Below are 22,309 nucleotides of genomic sequence, written 5' to 3'. Positions count from 1 at the left end.
CAAGGTGTTTATCAGTCTGGCAGTGCTATCCAGATCTGACGTTTGAACCCGGGCAGCTCGTCTCATCTGGCAACGAGACAATAGACCCTCGTTCCAAGCTTTGAGAGACAGCCAGATATAATAAGACCTCATGGCCACACCACTAAAAGGCCTGGGTGTAGATATATGTCACAATACACAGGACACTATACTGGAAATGGGTGAAAAGACGAAAGGTAACTTCATTTAGAGACACAACTTGGACAGAAAGTCTCCAAATCTGCAGCTTGAGTAGTGGTTTGTACTGGTCAGAAAGTTGGTGGAGGTAAGAAAAAGCAGATGACTTGACTGGTTTATAGTCTGAGTAAACTGAAACTTCCAAAAATAAAAGTATAAAGTACTTAAAAATAGTAAAACAGCTTTACAGTGACATGTTTATAGATATATAATAAGGACTATGTTCCATTAGTGTTTGTTAATCTGGCGTTAATCAGAAATTGCGGCTACAGTTCCTCGCTATATATCTTTTAATATTAATAATAATACATTTTACTCATTGTGCGCCTTTCTATACACTCAAGGTCGCCTTACAACAACAGACTATGTTCCATACTATGCCCGTTCTCAATTCTCAATGCCGTTTAAGACCAGAACAAAAACATACCTCGTCTCCCTGCCGTTTACAACTCGCTAGACAGGATATCTTAGTGTTTTATTGTTCTTTCTCTATGTATTGTGTTATCTGTGTATTTGTTTTTTGTTTTATGTGAAGCACTTTGGTAGGCTGATGTTGTTTTAAATGTGCTATATAAATAAACTTGAAGTGAATTGAACAGTAAAATACAAAAGTGTTGTCATAGAACAAAGTTAAATATACAGTTAAAGCGGGACAGTGCTGCTATAGTCTGGCGGAGTGAAAAGGCCAGTCTAAACAGGCGGATTTTGAGTTTGAGGATTTGGAAGTGTGGGAGTGAGTCGGTGTTGCAGAGGTCAGGAAGGAGGGTGTTCCAGAGCGGAGGAGCAGTGGCCTGTCTCGACCGGCCGGGCAGTTTTTTTAACCACGATTTGACACAACCTTTCCTGTATAAAGCATGTCACGTATTAAAATGTACTGCATTTTGTGACACATATATTGAATCTATTGTTGCATGCTATGTTTACATGCGCTACAGACTAAAATTATTATCAGATTTGTGGCAGTAGCTGAATATTCATGAAAACATCTGTGATCAGCGTGCAACTAATATGATTTTTCTGATTGTGCAGGTGTTCACAATGAAAATTATGCAAAAAAAAAGTGCAAACTAATGTGGGAAAAACTAAAATAAAAGAACATATGAAAGACTAATCAAATAAATAAATGTCATTGGGTGCTGATGACCAAAATCTGATCTGATAATCAAGTAATCTGATTATTTATATATGTAAATGTGCTCACTGTTTAATCTCTCTTATGTTATTTATTTCATTATGCAACTATTGATATTTTGAACTCTAAATTTCCCATAAAAATATCACAAAACTTCAAAATCCATCTATGACCCAAGATTTCTATGTACGTGCACACCAGAGACTCACGATTTACCCATTCCCTTAAAGTCACACAGCTCGCATGTCACCGTCAGCCCGACAGCCGCCACGCCTCAGCTTCGTTTGAGAGAGGTCAGAGGTCATCTTATTAAAATGCATTCATCTGCGGTTGTCTCGGTGGAAAACGGAGGTGAACGTCTGGCATTGGTTAACCCTGTGGAATAAGTGCTATCCGCTCCACTGAATCTGCTCCATTTCAAGCTGGGACTGTAAAGGGACCGCGATATAGGTTAGCGGTGGTCATGTGACGTGTAATTTTACATCGTGAAGCTTTAAAACATTCATTAGATAAAACGGAAGAACCACATTTGGATGCAATTGTTCTATTTAGCTTGGCGCAATTCATGACTTATTCATTTTTGTGCATTTTGGAGTAACTACCGATCATTTTTAGAACTTAAATCGGATCAGTGAAGTTGTTTTTGACCTCATTTTAAAATAATACAGTAGATGTGGATCGCTACGCTAAATTACAATACAAAACGTCTGAATTGTAGCAGTAGTTTAATGGACTATAGCATCTAGTTGCTATAGCCTTCCACCCAGTTTACATTATCATTTATATTCAGTTTGGTTACGTAACATTACTTCTCCATCTCCAAAATACCTGCAACTAATACAACTAATACAATAAAAGCAGTACTACTTGCACAAATAGGCTACTTTTATAACTTTAAATTAGACACCAGTGTTCTGCTCTACCCTGCAATACATTTTAATTTGGGAAAAAAAGTAGTTGGAGGCATTTGTATTTTTCTAATATGGTTCAGCAAGTTAACAGACTTAAAAAGAAACTTCAAACTGCATGGGACATTTTTAACAATAGCGGAGGACACTTCATGGAGACATTCGCTTGTTCCGTATTAGAAAATGCGAAAATGGTGTTTCTATGCAAATGTATCAGGTCATTGTCTTGACAATTGCTACTCTGCTGATTAGAAGCACTCCAATCAGAGAGCTACATTTGAATTATCTTACTTCTGATGATGTCGTGTCTTTTACCAAATATGAGAGGAGGACCGAGAGCGGATCTAAGCACCACCAGTATGGATAACACTCAACACTGACAAAAACTCACCAGCCCCATCCTCTAGAACAGGTCTCTTTTCTGCAATATCACCAAATCACTCCTTGTTCACTCTAACTCTGTGACACATGCACTTGATCATGCAGCTACATCGATCAGCAGTACTGAGGGCCAGAGAGGTCCGCCGAGGGGCCCCCAGACGTACAACGCTCTGCTCCGTCCACTCAATTGATCATAGAAATGCATAAATAATACAGTGGCATGTCGTTCTGGCTTGTCATTGATTTTCCCATTAGCGGCTGATTGATACAAGCTTTAAATGTCACAGGGCCCATTGATTGGCGGTGACTCCGTGTCACTTTTCCACTGGCTTTGGAGCTTTCCACCTGCACGCTGTATTAAGTGAAAGGTCAGCAGGTGCAGAGTGTCAGCGGCGGTGTACAGCTCCGCTCTCTCAGTCTCATTCAGCTGCATTTACCGCCAAACCTTCAGCCTAATGGAGGTTAAATGAATGACTTCTATTGAAAAACGCAGCGTGTTGATGACTGGTTGAGAAAGCATATATCAATAGGTTGAATTGACAGATTCAAGAAGAGCTATTTGAGTTAAGTACCCAGCTTTAGTGTTGTAATTGAGTCGAATAAGATCAAATTCAGCACCGTCTGCATTGAAAATAATCTTCTTTTTTTTCTTTTTTTTTTAACCATGCACTCAAAAAATAGGACATATAGAAGCCATAAGCAGTGCTGATTATGTGCAAAAGGGTTTCTGAGAGCTAGGTACTAGTTAGATGTAAGACACATTCTGCTTTGTTAATGCTATTTACTATTTTTCGTATATGTAGCTCCTAATTTTACTTGGTACTGTTCAAAAACGCAGGACCAATTCTCTGCTGCTGTCTCTTCATAGTGGCATCTCACCATAAAAAGCTGCATTTTTTTGTTTTTCTTCTTTATTTTTAAAACATTTACAATTCCTGAACATTGTTTGAACATTAATGAATAGCGTGGAATCAGAATTTTTCAAAGAATTAACTAAAAGGTTGTGAGCGTGTACAGGATGTGTCACTTTTCAATCTCAAATCACTTTTTTATTCAAGTTTATCTGGAGTTAATTTGCGCTGGCTATTAGGTGACAGTAGATGGTAAAGTTGGTAGAGCGTTAACGGCTTCAAATCCAGCTCTGGACATAAACATCACTGGTGCAATTCCTTGATGTAAAGCACTTTGAGTGGAAAAGGTGGAAAAGCGCGATATAAAGATGTGACCATTTACTATTGCTATAAAGTAATGCCAGATTGGTCAGTTTAAACATTATATTATATTGAACCGCTGAACAAATTTACCTCTAACTCCAGAGATAACATCCAAGTTACAATGTCTAATTAGTCTCGGCTGGAGCTTTTTATTTTTGGAACAATTTAAATGATTTAGATTCAGCTTACCACAATTAAGTTAACATCTGTTTGAAAACCTCGGTTAGTCTGGTGCGGTGTAAAATTCTACACTTGGGGCTTACGAATGACAAAAGAAGTATTTGGACACGGAATATTAAAAGTGTATCCATCTTTTAATGAGAAAACCCTCCCTATAAAGCTACAGGCGAGACAGGCTTAACACAGTCTCCACAATAATCTAACTGTATAAAGATACTCCAGACTTTGAGTCAGATGGAACTGTAAAGTGTGGCCGGTAGCTAAAGCGCTCACGCAGGGGGGTGCTCAGTCAAGGGCTCCTCGGGGAATACGTGATATTTTGGTTTAGCTGTTTTGCTTTCTATGGTCAAACAGAATCAAAACAGCACACTCGCTCACAGTCAAGGCTTAAGATGTGTGAATAATGGCACTGCTACAAATAATTATCAGTGACATTTAATATGCATGTTTTTGTTTTTGTTTTGTTTTTTTAAGCCAAGCATCTCAAACTACATTTTATATATTCACGGGTTTCAGCTTAGATTTTCAGCTAATATTTTGAGGACCTTTTTTCCCCATTCAAAACAAATAACATTTTATTTATATTCCATTCTTAATCATTGTGGCAACAGTCCTAATCTTTCACTATTTTGAAACCAAAGGATACTATGTATATACTATGTCTACAAAAGTCACCGATGTGTTCAAATGGTAAATGGTCACACTTTTATACAGGCACCTTCAAGGCACTCAAAGCCACTGTCCCATTCACGTACATGTTCATACAGCAGTGTACGCAGACATTAGGATGAAGGGGGTTAAATATGTTGCCCAAACACACAATGAATCTGTGGGAGCTGGAATTGCGCTACCAACATGTGGGTCAGTGGATATGACCACTCAACCAATGATGTTTATGTCAAGAGCAGGATTCAAGCTGCCAACTTTCAGATCAGTGGCCAAACACTCTATCAACTGAGCAAATGCCGCCTTTAGGAGGTTTTTATACAATGTGCCAACTTTCTGGAGCTACCCAAGACTGACTTCCTTTCTTCTTGCCACCACATGGGCACAAATTTAGATTGTTCTGTTTTTTAATAAATAAGCTAAAGAAAGCTTTTGTCCGAGCCTTGGCTAGTTAACGACAGAATATTTGGTTATATTTGGTCTTACTTTGGCATCTTTTTTTAGCTTTAATACAAAAATATTTACTCTTCAGTTAAGCTCTGGAGGTGTCTGCTGTTCCAACCTGAGCTTCCCTGGGGCAGAATGACAGAAATGTAGAAACCCAAACCGCATCAGACAAAACAACCATCAGGAGTCAAGTGTCTGGCTCAAGGACACAGCCTCAGAATACACCGCCCACAGCAAAAAATAAAGCTGATCCACCTTTTCCAATAACACAACACACAAGAAGCACATGTTTTCAGAAGGGATCAAAGCAGCACTCGGCTCAAGCCTTCAGACATGCCAACGTTTATGGAGTCAGCCTTGGCTAATGGACCTGTGAAGAGCATCAACATCTGCAGTGGGGTGGCCAGGAGGAACGTGCTAGTTAATGAAGCAAGGGTCTACACTTTTCCTCTGGCTTTCACTTCAGCCGCCAATCGTTTAATGATCCTCTTGCTGCCTATTTACGGAGCCGCTCGGTGAACATAACACAGGTTAATAAAGTAGAGGTCAACTCTTTATCGCACCTGCCCACTGCTGTTTTCCCCATAACCTACACTGTAACTCATCCAAGCTCTGCTCATTAATGATCTACCCCCATAGGGCCAATACTTAGGGCAGGGAATGCTGTGCTCGCTGTTAATGCCTTGATTCCCCACGGCACATGCGCCTGATCACCAATTTATTTCCAGTGCCACGGTGGGTATTTATTTCATGCTAATAGCTGGAGTTTTACTGGAGGGGGGAAAACAAGTGAGCAACGTATATTACAGGGAGAACATGCCAAACAGGAAAATAACATCCCCGAATATTGAGAAAGCAAAGTTTGGAAGGTGAGCTCAAAGACTGTGGGGAAAGGTGTGGGATATGGAATATGGAATGTGGGTTTTTTTATTTTTTTTTATATGGGGTATTTTATTATAAAGTGTGACATTGAAAACCTGTAGCGACACAAGCCTATACACATAACTTGACAACAGTCCACCAGCCGCACAATATGAGCCTGCTTCACCGTACATGTATTTGGACCTTGTGTAACAGAACACATTTGAGTTCATATCTTTAGTTTTGTTTACGAACTTTTGCTGAAAAAAACTCTTCAATCATTCTGTCTAGCAATTAAAAATAAACTGAGAATTAACCCACTAACCACTATCAACCCACGCAATGATATGACGCACATACCAAGTCGCATCCTTTTATGTAAAACCAAAAAATCTATGTTCAAGTGCTGTGTTTCCTGTTTGTCAGGACCTTGGACAGCTCCTCCCTTTGTCACAAGGTTAAATAGAGCTAGACAGGCCATTCGCATCTCAAGGCTACTGCAGCACATTCCAAGTGAAAAGTAGCTCTACACCACAGTCACTGGACTATGACCAGATGTACATCGAGTAGTCCATAATGTTAAACCTGGATTATTCGCGTTTAAAAAGTTGTTTGCCCTCCCCACTTTTTCACTTCTAAACGTAACACACACACTACAATGAAAGTAGACGCTATGACCAAATTTTCATAAGAATCGAAAAGATGCCAAGCTAAGATCTACTGTAAGGATCCATACTTTATCAATCGTGCCCAAAAACGCAATTTATCACAGGTAAATTACATACAAGATACAATGTACATGGGTCGCTTTCAGAAAGAAATTGAAACGTATCTGTAAATAAATGGTCATGGCCACATTTTTATATAGTGGTTTTACTCCTCCAAGGCACTCAAAACGTTCACCCATTCACACACACATACTGCAGATACTGGGGCTAATGTGGGTTAAGTGTCTTGCCCAAGGACACAACAGCATAACACTCTACAAACTGAGCTACTGTCATCCATAAATTCTGGAAATCTGTAGTAAATTACGTGGCTTTAGGGGGATTTGTAGACTAAAATATTTAAAAGAAAACATGTAGAATTGTAGTATTGTCTAAGCGATGAGTAAAATCAAGTCTTTGCAAGTTTGTTAAAGGTGCACTGTGTAACTTTTGTGGTGAAGTGTCATCCACATACAAGGTACTTTGTCTGGAATGTTCCACAGTATAGCGTTAAACTTAAAAACTCCATGGGGACAGGTCAGATCTTTAGCCAAATAAGCCCATTCAGAGTAAGAATGCATGTTTTTCAAGGTATTTTGGAGCAATAAAAACAACTCCACATCCAAAATAGGAATGTTTAATGTTTAACGTAGCAGGCAAAGCAAAATGATCTCCATGGAGAAGACCCTCCACTAGAAAAATTACTTAGTGCATCTTTAAAGACCTTTAATGGGGGTTAAGGGAACACTTAGATGTAACAGGAGAAGTCCGGCATAATTTGCTTCATTGTTTTCATGGTAAAAGAGTTCAAACAATGGCTCCCTGTGTCCTGAGGAAGAGCTAAAGTGGAGAGAAAATCCTTTAAAGAGCAAAATCCCATGTGCTTATCTCTCTGTTTGCCATTTTAGCACATGTCTTTGATGCACCAATGTAATCAATACAAATCTAAAAGGGCTTAGTTTACCCGGCCTTTGAAAATGTAATCCAATCCATGACTTGTACTTTCTTCTTTGTTTGGCTGCTAATAGACATGTTTTATCTGGCAACACAGGAGAAATACGCAGATTCACTAGCTGCGGTTGGATGAACACGAGAACAAGTCAATCTGAAAAGCACATTACCATTCAAAGCACACATCTCATTATGGCCATACAGCAACAGGGAAATACATCTGCATACATTTCTCTTAATGTTTCTCAAACTGGTGCATGTAATTCTGGTGGTATGTGGACCTATAAAAATAAAGTTCACGTCAAGATGTCTGACCAGTAACTTGGTTTTATGACATCCCTTTGTTCCATGAAGATAGATACATTTAAAGCAAAAAAAATAAAAAATAAAAATCGACTTTGTAGAGCTTTTAATCATGTTGCAGTTGCTTCCCCTCACCATTTACCCTCTCAAAGTTGTATTTGGAGTGATTCGTGCATGTTTAAGCAATCTTTAATCGCTTGATTTCAAGATGCTATATTGCTTATCAATCCACATTTTCACCGCCAGAGACATACACCCACTGCTCTGTATTAAGCTCTGTTAATTGGTCTGTACTTACTTACAATTTCATTTTCTTACGTCAGGGGTGTCCAAATTTTTCTCATTAAGGCCCACATATAAAAACACAGACAAAGCTGACAATTGAGGGCCATAGGCTGGTTGTCAATATAGTGAATCCTTCAAATTTGCACTATTTTTACAAGTTAGACTGAAGCACTAGATCTTTATTCATGCTTACTCCTCAGTGGGACACATTCAGTATTTGATATGGGGTTGTTAAAGTAGATTTTCAGAAATATACAGTAAAAAGTACTGCTTAGGGTAATATGGGCCAATTCACCTGGAACCTTGCGGGCCAAGAAAAATTGGTCTGAGGGCCGTAGTTGGCCCCCGGGCCACAGTTTCACAGTTTGGGCATGCCTGTTTTAGGTGGTGATATTCACAGGATTTGTCAATGTTGCGTAGTCATTTTGGTACAAATAAAAAAATAATAAAATTCTCTGCGTGCTATCATGATCTGCAGCTATCCATCAGAGCTCTCGGTTCTTTGTTGTGGTGATGTTTACGGCTTTTATCAAGTCATTTTAGATAAATATTGCAGTTTAAAATGTGCGAATTATAACATAATGATCCACAGGTGTCATAGATTGTAGCTATATAGCAGATACAAGCACAATAGGTCTTAACATCAACGCCATAACATCTACAAAGAGACTAGCAGGTAACGAACTTTCCACCAGAAAAGTTACATAAAGCAGATTTTAGTTACTTTGACTTCTTTTTCACGTCGTCTTTATCCAAATTTTAATCCAACGAAGTAGTTACTTGTCAAAACAAATGGTGCGATCATTTGGAAATCACTACAAACCTATAACAAAGCCGGTCCACTTGTGCTCTGGCATGTGCTTTGATGCAATGTGGATTCGTTAATAATGAATCCTCGCTCGTACATCTCTGGCTGAGGCGTTCCAGGACGCCTCTTCCGACTGCAAAGGGCTTTAATGATTGATGAATTGATCAATTTCAGGATCCGGATGTGGAATGGAAGACGCCATCATAGCTGCAATAAACAACGCACGACACTTAATTAGGCCCAATAAAAGTTGATGCCATTGCACTTCTTTGATTGCTCCCCTCATCCATAACTATGTATAATGATAAGTGCTGGGACTGGAGATGAGTTATGCTTTAGTCATAACTTATTTAGGCACTTTAGCATCATTATATCCCATGTTAGCAAGTGTCTTACTGAGAAAGATGGGAGTTTTAGTTTTTAATATGCAGAAAGGCGTTTAAAAGCTTTTTGAGGAGTGGAGAACTCTCTAAGCCATTTGCAATGATAAAATAATATGAAACAAGAATGAAAACACAATTCAAAAGGATCTGTTCGAGCTCAGTTGCCCCAGTTGTACGGACACGGTTAAAAGGTTTGGTCATAACTCACAAAATAACGAAATGGGAACGCACTGCACCGATGTTACACTTATTGAGGTAAGTGCTTAATCACCGCACGCACATATTACCAGGTTTTACAACTCTCTACAGGCCGATACTATTTAATACAGATAGAGGGCAGTAAAATAGAGAGAGTACAGGTTTTTGTTGAAATATAGTGAGGTACAGTCAGAAATTGAAGTGATCAGTTTCTACATTTGTGCATTTACCTTTTAGGTCTTTCTCATGAAAACAGTGTGTAATATATTGAAATATCTGGCTCTTGCACCGCCTTCTCAGAGTATGACACATTCTACAATCTGAAAACTGCCAGTAGCCACAAAAGAAGGAGAAATAAATAAATAAAATTGAAATCTTTCACAAAATCAATCCATACTGCTTGTATATCTACCAATAGAAACAAGGAGAGCAAACAATATTGGCCAATTTTCACAGTTAATGCCTACAAGATATACAAAATGACATTTATATGTTAGTAGATGGTGTATATATGTTAGTAGGTGGTTTATATATGTTAGTAGGTAGTTTGTATATGTTAGTAGGTGGTTTATATATGTTAGTAGGTAGTTTGTATATGTTAGTAGGTGGTTTATATATGTTAGTAGGTAGTTTGTATATGTTAGTAGGTGGTTTATATATGTTAGTAGGTAGTTTGTATATGTTAGTAGGTGGTTTATACATGTTAGTAGATGGTTTATATGATGAGGAAACAACACTTATACTCGATATCAAAGCTTTGGGCCGATGAAGTGTGTGACAATGATAAGAGATGACTTCAATTAATATTCAATTAACCTTAATACAAGCCTTAACTAAACTCAATTTAAGATCATTATTAAATCCAAAGCATGTCTTTAAACTTTCCTGGCACATACCCCACCATAACAAAGCTTCAAGGTGCATACCAATCCTGCTTCTATAAAACCTGCACGTTCAGTTCCAAATTCATGAATCAATTATGATCCGAAATGCATCTGTCTTTTTAAGTTGCTATTCAATTTCAAGCATTATTCATTCCATACTCGGCGGTGGTAAGCTGCCATTTTAGCTGCAACTGCCCTGGGGTTGACTGATAGAAGAAAGGCTGCCAGTCTGTGCCATTGGCCTCTCTGATCATCATCACCAACTTACACATTCATACTCACACACTCACATTATTTTAATTTTTTCAATTCAAATACCAAAGTGCTTCACATAAATGTTAAAAAAAAAAAGTTAAAAAAAATAAATAAATAAAGATAACAGAATCCATAGGAAGAGTACAATAAAGCACAAATATATCCTAACTAGCTAGTATTAAATGCCAGGGAGAAGAGGTGGGTTTTCTGTCTAGTCTAAACTGCACTAAAGATTGACAGGATCTGACAGGCAGAGGGCGCTGTTCCAGGCTCTGTCACCTCTGGTCTTGAGTCTGTCTTTGAGCACAGCAGTCAGCTGACCACAGGACTCTGGGTGGAGTATAGGGCTGCAGTAACTCCCTCAAATATAGTGGACCCATAGAGTGCAGATATTTAAACATAATCAATAACATTTTGAATTGCTCCATTACACTGAATTGCTCTCATATTAGCTGATGTTATCAAAACTGACTGATGTTGAATGCTTCAAATTGTGTCACGTGTTTATCAAATGCAACCATCACAAACAAGCCAATGCATGTTGCATAATTAATACCCACTCATTAGCTGTGTTTGAAAAGTTGTATAAATATTGAAACAAAAGCTCCAGCTGGTCTATTGAGCCCAAGTGTAATTTGCCTTGTTTTTACGCAAACAAATCTGGGAGCCCCATCCACAGCCCACAACCTGTTGGCTACCGCACAGCCCTGCTGCTACAGTGCAGAGGTTCAACACACAATTCTATCATTGTAATAAAAAATCCCCAAATAGTGAGCTCCGAGCACCTCCTGTCCCGCTGCTTTTTCCATCTCCAGCGGCAGCAGCTGTGTAGTGGGGGAGCCTGCTGGGTTCTGTACTGGCGCTGCTCTCAACAGACTCTACACACAAATGGATTAACAATGTGGCTTTTACACTTGCTGTTGGATCATTTTTAGCAAACTCATCAATGAAGCACTTTGAGAATGTGGTGTTACTACAATATACTATATACCAGTGTTTATTTTTTTAGTGATATAAATGATGTTTTTTCCTCTTTTGTATTCATCATTAATTAGTCCTGCTCTATTCATTCTTTAGTTTCATTTTGGACCCGGTTTATCCCTAATTAAGGCCTGATGCAGTCCCGGCTTGAGTCTAGTGGGACTTGGAAAAGCTTTGTGGTAGTTTGCGTGAAAAGTTTGAAAACCACTGAACTAACAACGAATATTCTAACAAAAACCACAAATGTTGAGAAAAGATCTTGCAAACTTGGCAAACTTTTTAGAGAAAAAGTTTGTGTAAAAAAACTGTCCTAATTTAAACTGTGTGGCCATTCTCATTCTCAATACAAACCACCAACTGAAAATAAGGCGTCTGTTCAACTAATAGAATTGAAACAGGCTTACATTTCGTTCCAATCTTTTTATGGACCACATAAATTGCTCTGACTGTACAAATGTCTGCACTAACCCAGCCGGTATTGCATAGTTTTATTTGTGTTGTCTATGCATCTATATAATACGAATTGAGTCTAAACCCCAAGCAATCAAGAAATACACCACTTCAAACCCGGGATAACTCAAGTACCAAGCCAGGACATAGCAGTGATTGTCATAAAATCTGTAAATGTCATTCAACCGTGACTTGCAGATAAAAGAAATGACAAATCAACCATTCACCCAAACGCCAAGTATGTTTTCCAATACCTTTCAAGTATCTTTCTCATTATTGCATTTCATATTCCAGCATTACTGCACTGTTCCAGCCAGTTCACCATTAGCCAAACAATTTTCTTTCTGTATGCATATTTGTCAGCAGGGGGCTTCTCTCATCTGTCTACCTCCGACGGGGGACCAGCCCTGTGCATTGCTTTTGTCTGTCAGGTTCACTTGCATTTCCCTATCTGGGCCATCCTCCTTCATCAAAGTGATTAAGCAATTACACTGATTGTGCCGATGCTCGAGAACCAGGGAAGGACCCTCGAGTATTGAGTGCTAAAGCTTTCTTGGTAGATAACGGCTTAATTTGTGCCTAATCAAAAAATAAAGGCCCAGAGCTTTTATACTCTTCCAACCTTCACTGTGCAATGTGAGACTTGGGGGAATAATTATAAAGAGGTCCAGAGCGGATTCTTAAATATAGCATAGACTGTATATTGTTCATCGCACATGCACTGGACTGGATAGGGAGAGGGACACATGAGAGATGCAAGAGTGAGCTAGAGATATTAAAGAAATTAAAAGTCATTGCGATAAAAAGGATATGCGATGGGTGGGCTTTTCTGGACTTGCATTACAAAGAGAGATACCACACAGCAAACCAAACCGTATTCGCTTCCAATCAATAAATTAATACTTGAATTTTCCAAACGCCAACGCATATTGAAGAAAAGTGTCTTCTGTAAAAATAAATATACCCATTCTTAGGTTTAAAATGGTGATTTGGGTAGTGTAGTGTGTTGATAGTTTTGCTTTCTACCTTGGCCAGGTCATTCTAAACAGATCCAAATTTACATACCAATGAAAAACTATTTCTATTGTCTAAAATCACCATTTTTGAGATATTAAAATCTGTATCAACTATCAAACCTTTTCCTTAATATAAGAAAACAACTTTTTGCATCCTGACAACACTAGGTTCAATAAATAAGTATAAAATAAACATGAAGTGAAGTATTATCCATTTTGCAGCAATACCACAAGTAACCACTAGGACAAGTGACCACATATAAGAACTTGAATCCATAGCACATTGTTCCAAATTAATGCATCAATCCACTTTCTTTAAACACAAACTTGGACGGGAATGACTAAATATCTCCTGAAGAATGAGTAGTCAGAACTTTATCCTTGCACAGACGATGTTTAGAGAACTTAAACAAAAAAAACCCCCAAAACTTAAACATTCTAGTAAGGAGTATATATATTCCCACAGATGAAGTTGTGTTTCACCGTGGATACTTATAATCTTCTAATCAGTGCGTGTTAAAGTGAACAGTTTGTCACGTGGAGACAGGTGTCCACGCTTCACACGCAGCTGCAGAACAGACGCACAACTGTTGGCCACACATTAGTCACAGCATCCAGCGTTTGGAACATGCGTAAAGTGTGCGTAAAAAAAACAAAATAAAAAAATAAATAAAAGTAACTCACCTCTGGAGGACATCTGGAGGAAAAGGCGGGGGTCTGCAGCTCGTATAGCGGCTGCGTAGCGATCCTCTATCCCGGGCACCTGCGCCTTTTTCTCGGGTATGAGCCTGACCCTTAGGCGGCCCCCCTCTGCTCCCAACCACCACTCCACAACAGTAGTGAGGTCCATCTCCAGCGTGAGCACGGGGGCCTCCTCATACACGGACAAGCCCCCGCAGCCCGTCTTCACTAAATCCTCCCCGATCTCCACCACGACCTGGTTAGACTTCCTCGCTTCCAATTTCAGAACTTTGGACAGCGGCCGTTTGTGAAAGAACGGCAGTTGCCCGTCAGAAACATTTCTCTGCGTGGAATCAGCCACAAAAGTCGAGATGATTTTCTGTAAAGGTACGCATAGCATCCTCAAGTTGGCACGCACGGTGTAACAGCCACTTAAAGTCAGACAGTCTCCATTTAGGGGTCGTTTGATGAACTCCGCCAGGTAATAGCGCAACAGGGACGGCACCACGAGGTCCACGGCCAGGGTTTTCCGCTTGATCCGTGAGTCGTTGGTTTGGTTCGTGTTTCTTTTCGTCTCTCCGCTGCTTCCACCAACACTATTAGTAGCGCTGGTACTGATGTTCAATCCCGTGGAGAAAGAGGCATCCATCCCCGCGGAGACGCAGTGCAGACCGACGAGAAATACCGCAGAACAAACCAGAATAACGCACATCCTAAAAGCCATGTTTCAAGACTTTGATAAACCTCCTTTTCTCATCAAATCCTGTGATTGTGGCTTGAGTGTGAATCGATTATCCTGCGGGTCCTTGCGCTTCTTCTCCTGCCCCTGCCGCTGCTGCCGCCAGTGCGCACCAAGACGAGCACAAGCAGCCTTCTCTCTCCTGTCTCTTTTACATTTGACTGCCTGTCCAAGCGTCTTCCATGAGCGTGAAAAGTGCCATGTCCCTCCTGCTCTGCGCGCACACACCCGAGGAGCCGACGCTTTTTGTAGCAGGTAGCTGGTCTCTCTCTACTCTTCCCTCTCCAAGACGCTGATTGATATGCCGGTCTGCTCTGCTTCTGTGGATTTCAAAGACTCGCTGTCTCTTGGCACAGTTGTGACGGCGGTACAAGTGGTCTCTGTGTCTGTCAGCAGCGGGATGCAGCGACGCTCTCCCCTTCCCTTCCTCTCTCTACCGCATCTGTCTCTCTCTCTGCCTCTCTCTCTCCCTCTCTCCTCTTTCAACTAAACATCAAATTCGTTTATTCGGGGAAGCAATTACAAAAGTATAAAAACACAATCTGATATCTGGTCTCAGGTGTATCCTTAAAGCTCCTCCTGTGCGTAAAAGTCTCCCTAGAACATATTTGACGTCAGCGCACGCGGTTTTCATCCCCGTGTGCAACTCCAGCAGAGCCATAAGGAACACTCTCCCTCTGATGGGATTCATAACGAAGATTATTCTCAATGAATCACTGTGTCCGGAAATTACACATCGGTGCGCCTCGCTTTTTGCGCGCCAATGGAACAGTTTCGGACTAAATCTCAACTGGCTTCTGCGAAACAATTTGACGCCACAATGTTCTCTTAAGACACCAAGAGTTCATTTCCTTTTTAATTTGGAAAGAAGGCTCTCATCCCCCCTCTCTCCCTGTCATAAAACCTCAGTGAGAAAAGTTTGGGCAGGCGATGCAATTACCGCTAGATGGCGTTAGCGCACACACTTATGTAATTCAGCCCGGAGTCGCTCTGAGAAATCCATTACCTCTCTAATTGCTCTGGAATGTTTTACCGTGTCGCCGTGTTAGAACCTTATCTGTACAGAGCAGGATTAGGGCCATATGCGACATTGGTTATCATTAACTATTCATTAATTAAGCGTAAAGTCTACTATAGGGCACGTCTGTAATAATAAGACACCAAATGAATGTATTTCATTTGAACTATGTTATGAGCTAATTCGTTGTTTTGTATGCTGTAACAAGTAAAACAGGCACACTGACATGGGTGACATTGGTTGAATTTAAAGTGGAAGAGTCATATAAATATTTGAAAGATTTTTTTTATGACTGAAGATTATAATAGTCTCATTTACATATCCAATTGCTCCTGACCTTGACATTTATAAAATCAAAGTTCCAGGTCAGGATTGGAAGATAAATTAGAATTAATGTGTAAAGGACCTCTCAGCGATTAAGGGTTTAGATTTTTTTTGTGTGTGTGTGTGTGTGTGTGTGTGCAGGGCTGGATTGCAACTAACTGTGCTTTTTTTTATATTTACATAAACAATTATTAGATTTTTTACTGTTATTAAACTGGACTCTGTATAGATTAGTTAAACTTTGCGGTCCCAGTCGTCCATCCATCCATCCATCCATTTTCTTCAGCTTATTTGGGATCGGGTCAGCAGTCTAAGAAGGGATTACCAAACTTCCCTCACCCCAGACACTTCCTCCAGCTTCTCCATGGGACTCCAAGGCGTTCCCAGGACAGCCAAGAGGTAATACTGCATAGCGTATAATTCAATAGAAAGCGACATTAGGGGCATCACAAGGATTTGTTGCACAATCCTACATCACATGAACTAATAATAATAATAAAAAAAAGGTGTTACTGAACCTCAAAAGGTACTGCACCTGATATTTACAGTTTACAAAACATGAAACAAGTTTATTTTAAATGGTATGCAGTGATCCAAAGTTATTCCTCACTGAATTCTGAGCCAGTCTCAGGGGACATGCCTGGAACACCTCCCCTCCCCGAAGGAGCTGAAGGACGTGTCTGGGGTGAAGGAACTGTGGGAGTCCCTGCTCAGACTGCTGCCCCGCGACCCAGCCCCGGATAAGTGAAAGAAAATAGAAAATGGATGGATGGATGAATTCTGAGCATCTTAAGTAATCACCATGATGAGTTTTTAAGCATATTTGACTTTCAGAGACCAGAGTTTTGCACACTTCCTGATTCTTAAGAGTATACTGTACAAAATTCGGTTTATAAGTAGATGCAGACAGCAAACAGAGGTCTCATTTCTTATACAATATATCTGCAAACAAACACCAAACACACCAACACCATTCTGTATGACATATCCCCCATGTTGACATACTAGTACTGACAATGCTTGTATAAACCATTTACTTTGGACATGAGCAGAGAGCACTGATGGTAAGTGAAATTATGAATATATTTATCTTTAATTAATCACAGCACAGAGCCTGTAATTACCTCCCCAATAATAGAACTGTCTCTCACATGCCATCACTCTTCTCCATTCGTTCCTACAGCCTCTTTCATTTGTGCGCCACACGGGCAAATCACATAAGATTTCATAATCCACAACAGTCCAACAGCTGAGAAAGTGCAGTGTCCCAGTTTTTGCTCGTCTGTGCTGTAGTGCTGAGTCATGAAATAAACAACGCATTCCTCATTGGGATGAATAATAGTGTGTAGGTGTCACTGTGGTATTATTTAAGACTCCACAATGACATGCAACTCATCAGCATCAGTGAAGGGGAGATGCAGACCTGATGTAACCTGGCATTTAAAAGAGAGAGCTCTCCACGGAAACCACGTGTGAGGGGATGATTCAATTGGTCTCATGCACGTGGAAATTCAGTTACATTATAAACCTTTTCTTCACTTTTTATTTATTTATAAGAAACAAGATGTAGCTTATATGGCGGAGGGGTCGCTACATGCTTGGAGATTGTATTGCTTTGCCTGGAATGTTTCGCAGTATGGCATTAAACATATCTATTGTATATACATGGAGAAGAGTAGGTCAAATCTTTGGAGAGGCGAGCTCACCCACAGTGCATATGTTTTTAAGACATTTTTAGAGCAAAAAAAAGCTAATTTAAAGCCACACCATTCAGGCAATAAAAAATAAATAAAAAAATAAAATAAAATAAACAAAGAGCAGACCCCCCCCTCCGATAAAGTTATACAGTTTACCTTTATTGAAGACCTATTGGGCTTGTGTCTGCTATATAGTTTATTTGGTCATTTTAACTTGCAATATTCATCTAAAGGAACTTAATAAGACTTCCGTGTGAGAAAATTCTGTTGCCCAGTGGGAGCTGGCATTGCCGTAAACGTCAGAACCCTGCAGCTGTCCCCACTTCCGATGGATTGCTGCGGATCACGTTAGCCAGCTGCAGATTTTTTTTTCATTTATACCAAAATGGCTATGTGACGCAGTTGAATCCTACACATATCACCAATTAGAAAAATTAAATTGGAGAACATAAGTGCAAAGCAGTGGGTGTAGACCAGTGGTGGTGAAAACTGGAGTTTAGAGGCAAAATGGTGTCTTGAAAAGATTAAAGATCAAAGATCACTCAAACTAGGCATGCGTCGACACGATAAAGTATTGGATGTCAGCACAAATTCTAAAAAAAATCCTGGATTGGACATCGGCTCCCAAATATCAACTAAGACTATCTTGGTTAAAAGCTCCACTTTAAGCATCTGTTGACAGACTTGATCCCCCGCTATGGGCAAGGCCGCATTTTCTTACTGAAGTTTATTGTCAAAGTTGTCTGATGTTGTACAGTGATATCCTATATGAACAATAATTAAAGTTGCACCTGTTTAGAGTAATAATCTATAAAAGTCAATAAAAATGCTGACTAGAGATGAGCGTATTTATTCATTTTACAGCAGTGCAGCGTGGCTTGTAATGCCGGTATTATTGCCTCCAATAAAAACATACAGCAAGGCATGGATTTTGATTGAACATAATAATCTTCACCTGACTTACCCTCATATTCCCATGCATAAGGCTCACAATTGGAATAAAAGTCAGCGACAGTTCATTTGCATGTTATGGCTTCAACATGTGGCACAGAACGGGAGCTCAAAGGATCAGAGGCTCGTGGAGTGCACTGAAAACTTTTGTTCTATATTCATAATGCACCCAAGCCACATCACTCAAGACTAGTTGTTTTATTCATAGAGGAAGAGAAGGATGCTAAACTATATTGAATACTTCATTTGCAGATTCATAAGAGAATAGCAATAGAACAATGTAACAGGAACCAATGCATTTGATTGTGTGTAGGCAGACAAACAAAGCACAAGGAGGTATTCGAGGTAGCTGATGAAGAGGTGCAGCATAGCATTTTTCATTTTAGCCAGTTTGCAATATCTAAATTTGTGTTTATTTTGAATTGGTCAGTGAATCCGATCTTCAAACCTGCTCATGTGAGGTGTTTGTGGTCTGCTGTAGTAATATTAAAGAGGGACTGTTGCAAAATCTGGTTTTTAGTTTAGTTTTTTAGTTCAGTAATTAAGCGTTCTCTCCTGGACCCTATTCCAACCCTGCTTACCGTTAGCTCATCCATGCTCCCACACAACTATTCTCTATAAATATACAAAAGCGTGATACAAAACTATATACAAGTAGTTATTAAACCTGAAGTGGTCAGAAAGGAAGTGACTTAGCACAGAACGCAAAGGGAGGAGAGACTCAGAGCAGCAAAAAACAAAAGTGAAACTTAAGCTTGCATATTATTTCTTAGCAATTAATACCCCATATAAGAAAAATAGCCCCTTTAAAAGGTGGACCAAGAAAAAAAAAAGTTTTTAAAAGGTCCTATATTATGCAAAATTGACTTCTGTGAACTTTTAGTTATGTTAGAATGTTGTTACCTCATCAAAAACATATCTGGAGTTTTGTTTGTTTCATTCACACATGTTTGAGTAACACTGCGTTATTAATCTGTCTACATCTCCAAAGCTCAAAATGCTCTGTTCCACCTTGTGATGTCATCAAATGGTAGTTTTCAAGTTAACAGCTCCTTTTACCTTTTGTTTACTAGAGACTGGAAATTCCAGAGCTGAAATTATCCAAATGATTTTAGTGAAGGTTTATGGAGTTTAAAAACACAATGGAGCATCTCCTCTATTACCAAATGACATCACAACATGGAACTGTAATTTTTCTGTTTGAGAGAATAACATAATGTAAATTTGCAGGGTTTGTGTGTTAAAAGCAAAACAACTTTTGTACTTTTGTATTTGTATAGAACAAAATACACAAAGGAATTCAAAGTGCTTTACAGAATAAGAAAGACATTAAAATCACAATACAGACAAATCAAAACATGACTAATCTTCATAAAATGCACATTAAAAGAGAAGAGTGCAGAATAAAAACCTTTCAGTTGTATTCACAGCTAAAGAGAACAGTTTAGAGCCTGGATTTAAACATTGTCAAAGTAGAGGCCTGTCTCACATCTTCAGGAAGACTGTTCCAGGTTTTAGCTGCATGAAACTGAAACACTGATTCCCCATGTTTAGTCTTGCAGCAGGAGGCCAGTCCCTGAGGTCTTCAGAGTGCAAGATGCGGACATGTCGGAGATGTACTTTGGTGTTAGCTCTGCTTGTGTACAAATCTCTCCATGGCCTGTTTTAAAGTCTATTCTCTGAGCCACAGGAGCCAGTGCAGAGACCTCAGCACTGGACCTATGTGCTTGTACTTCCCAGTTCAAGTCATTTCCCCAACAGCAGTGTTCTGGGTGTACTGCAGCTGTCTTAAGACTCATTTGGAGAGGCCAGTGATCAGGCTGTTACAGTAGTCTAACCTACTGGAGAAAAATGCATGGATAAGTCTCTCCAAGTCTGGTTGTGACAGTAAATCTTTGATTTTTGCAATGGTTTTAGATGATAAAAAGATGCAGATGTTATTGATTTGATGTGGCTGTTAAATTTCAAGTTCAAGAGTCCACTATTACCCCAATATTTCTAGCCTGATCTGAAAGTTTGAGAGAGAGAGAGAGAGATGACAAACACAACTACAGATAAAAAAAAAAGTATAATATGAAGCCTTTAAAGTAGCTGTGAATCAAACTAATAATGGCCTAAATGTATTTACTGTGTATGTGCATGTGGTATATATGGTCTTAAGCAATGAAATAAGTTTCTTGCTAAACTTTTGAGTGCATTTCATAGTATCTAGTATAAAGTGACTGATCAAATTCTAATCAAAAGAAGGTGGTTTGGTTTGAATAAACTAGAAGACATTGATAAACTGCACTTACTTCCCGGTCATTACAGAATACTACAGTTTGAGAGCCGTTTAACCCAGCTCCCCGGCCACTGTAATTACTTTCTGATTGATCACTCATTTCCAGAATACTCAGTCCTTGTGGAGAAAACGTTCCAGGGCCCCCTGCTTTCCATTACCCACAATGCACTGTGCCACATGGAGCTGAATAACTAACTCTTGTCCATGTTTAGTACCCAGCGCACAGGTGAGTGTACTGAGGAATAAACGGCTGGTGAGGGAGAGGTATAGGTGATGGAGTGCAAACAGATGTGTTCTTACAAAGGCCTGATCGTCCCTCGGAGCACCACTTTTCACAGCACGTGGCAAAGCTCATAAATCAGTGTACAAGCCCCCCCCCCCCAACACAATCGCTCTGTCGCCATCTCGCCTCACCACGAGACAAACCCTGGCTCACCGCAGCTCAAAATGATGAAAAATATTCTCCCAAACTAGATGTGGAAAGTAAGTAACTCAGGATGTTTGGTTCAGTGTCATATAGTGTGCCTTATTCAAGCTTTATGATCTACATTGGGGAGCTTACGTTAGCCTTGGTATGTCGGCTGTGTACGGAGAGTCCTTGGGCGTCATAAAATATCCATGGAAAAGGACGAGGCAAAAACAAGAAGGAAAATCATGGATTCAAACGGCAGTGGATAGACAGGATGAAGTGAAATAAACAAAACGAAACTTTGACAGTGTAAATTTGCCAAATTAAAGAATAAAAAAGCCTATTTCTGTCAATTAGCATAGCAGTCGGGTACTAGTAGGAGGCGGCAGTGGCTCATTTAGTAGTGTGTTCGTCCGCTGATCTGAGTGGATCAGATTGGCAATTCAAATCTCACTCCCATAGACGTATAATGTTGTTTCAATTCAATGTTGTTACAGCCCTAAGCCTTAAGTTCTTTTCATTTGTTAGTATTTACCTGGGGTTTAGTGTGTAGCTGAACTTGTTTTTTTTAGTTTCTTACTTTAGGTTCTTTTGTTTTATACATGTATGTAAATATTTTAGCCCACTTTTGTTACTTTGCCTTTTACAACTTCTTCTTCTACAGGATCATTGATTTAACCAACAGAACGTTAGAAAATTAACATTGAAACAGACAAGCAAGATTAAAAAACAGAAAACAAGCAAATGGAGAACTGTCCCAGAACAGTTCTCCATTTGCTTGTCCTTAGACCCTCCTTCTCAGCAAAGAACAACTCAAAAAAACCACAGAAGAGAAACCACAAGGAGAACCACAGTGGAGGAGAGATTCACTCCCATGGACGGACAGGCTGCAGATATGTCTCAACAGAGGACATAACGATCGTCCTCGGGCAACACACATGACTCACGATATAATGAGTTAAATGATATATGCTGTCCTGAAC

The sequence above is a fragment of the Periophthalmus magnuspinnatus genome, chromosome 22 (assembly GCF_009829125.3).
Source record: "Periophthalmus magnuspinnatus isolate fPerMag1 chromosome 22, fPerMag1.2.pri, whole genome shotgun sequence".
Classification (NCBI taxonomy): domain Eukaryota; kingdom Metazoa; phylum Chordata; class Actinopteri; order Gobiiformes; family Gobiidae; genus Periophthalmus; species Periophthalmus magnuspinnatus.
The sequence above is the reverse complement of the archived record's forward strand: the minus strand, read 5'-3'. Positions refer to the sequence as shown.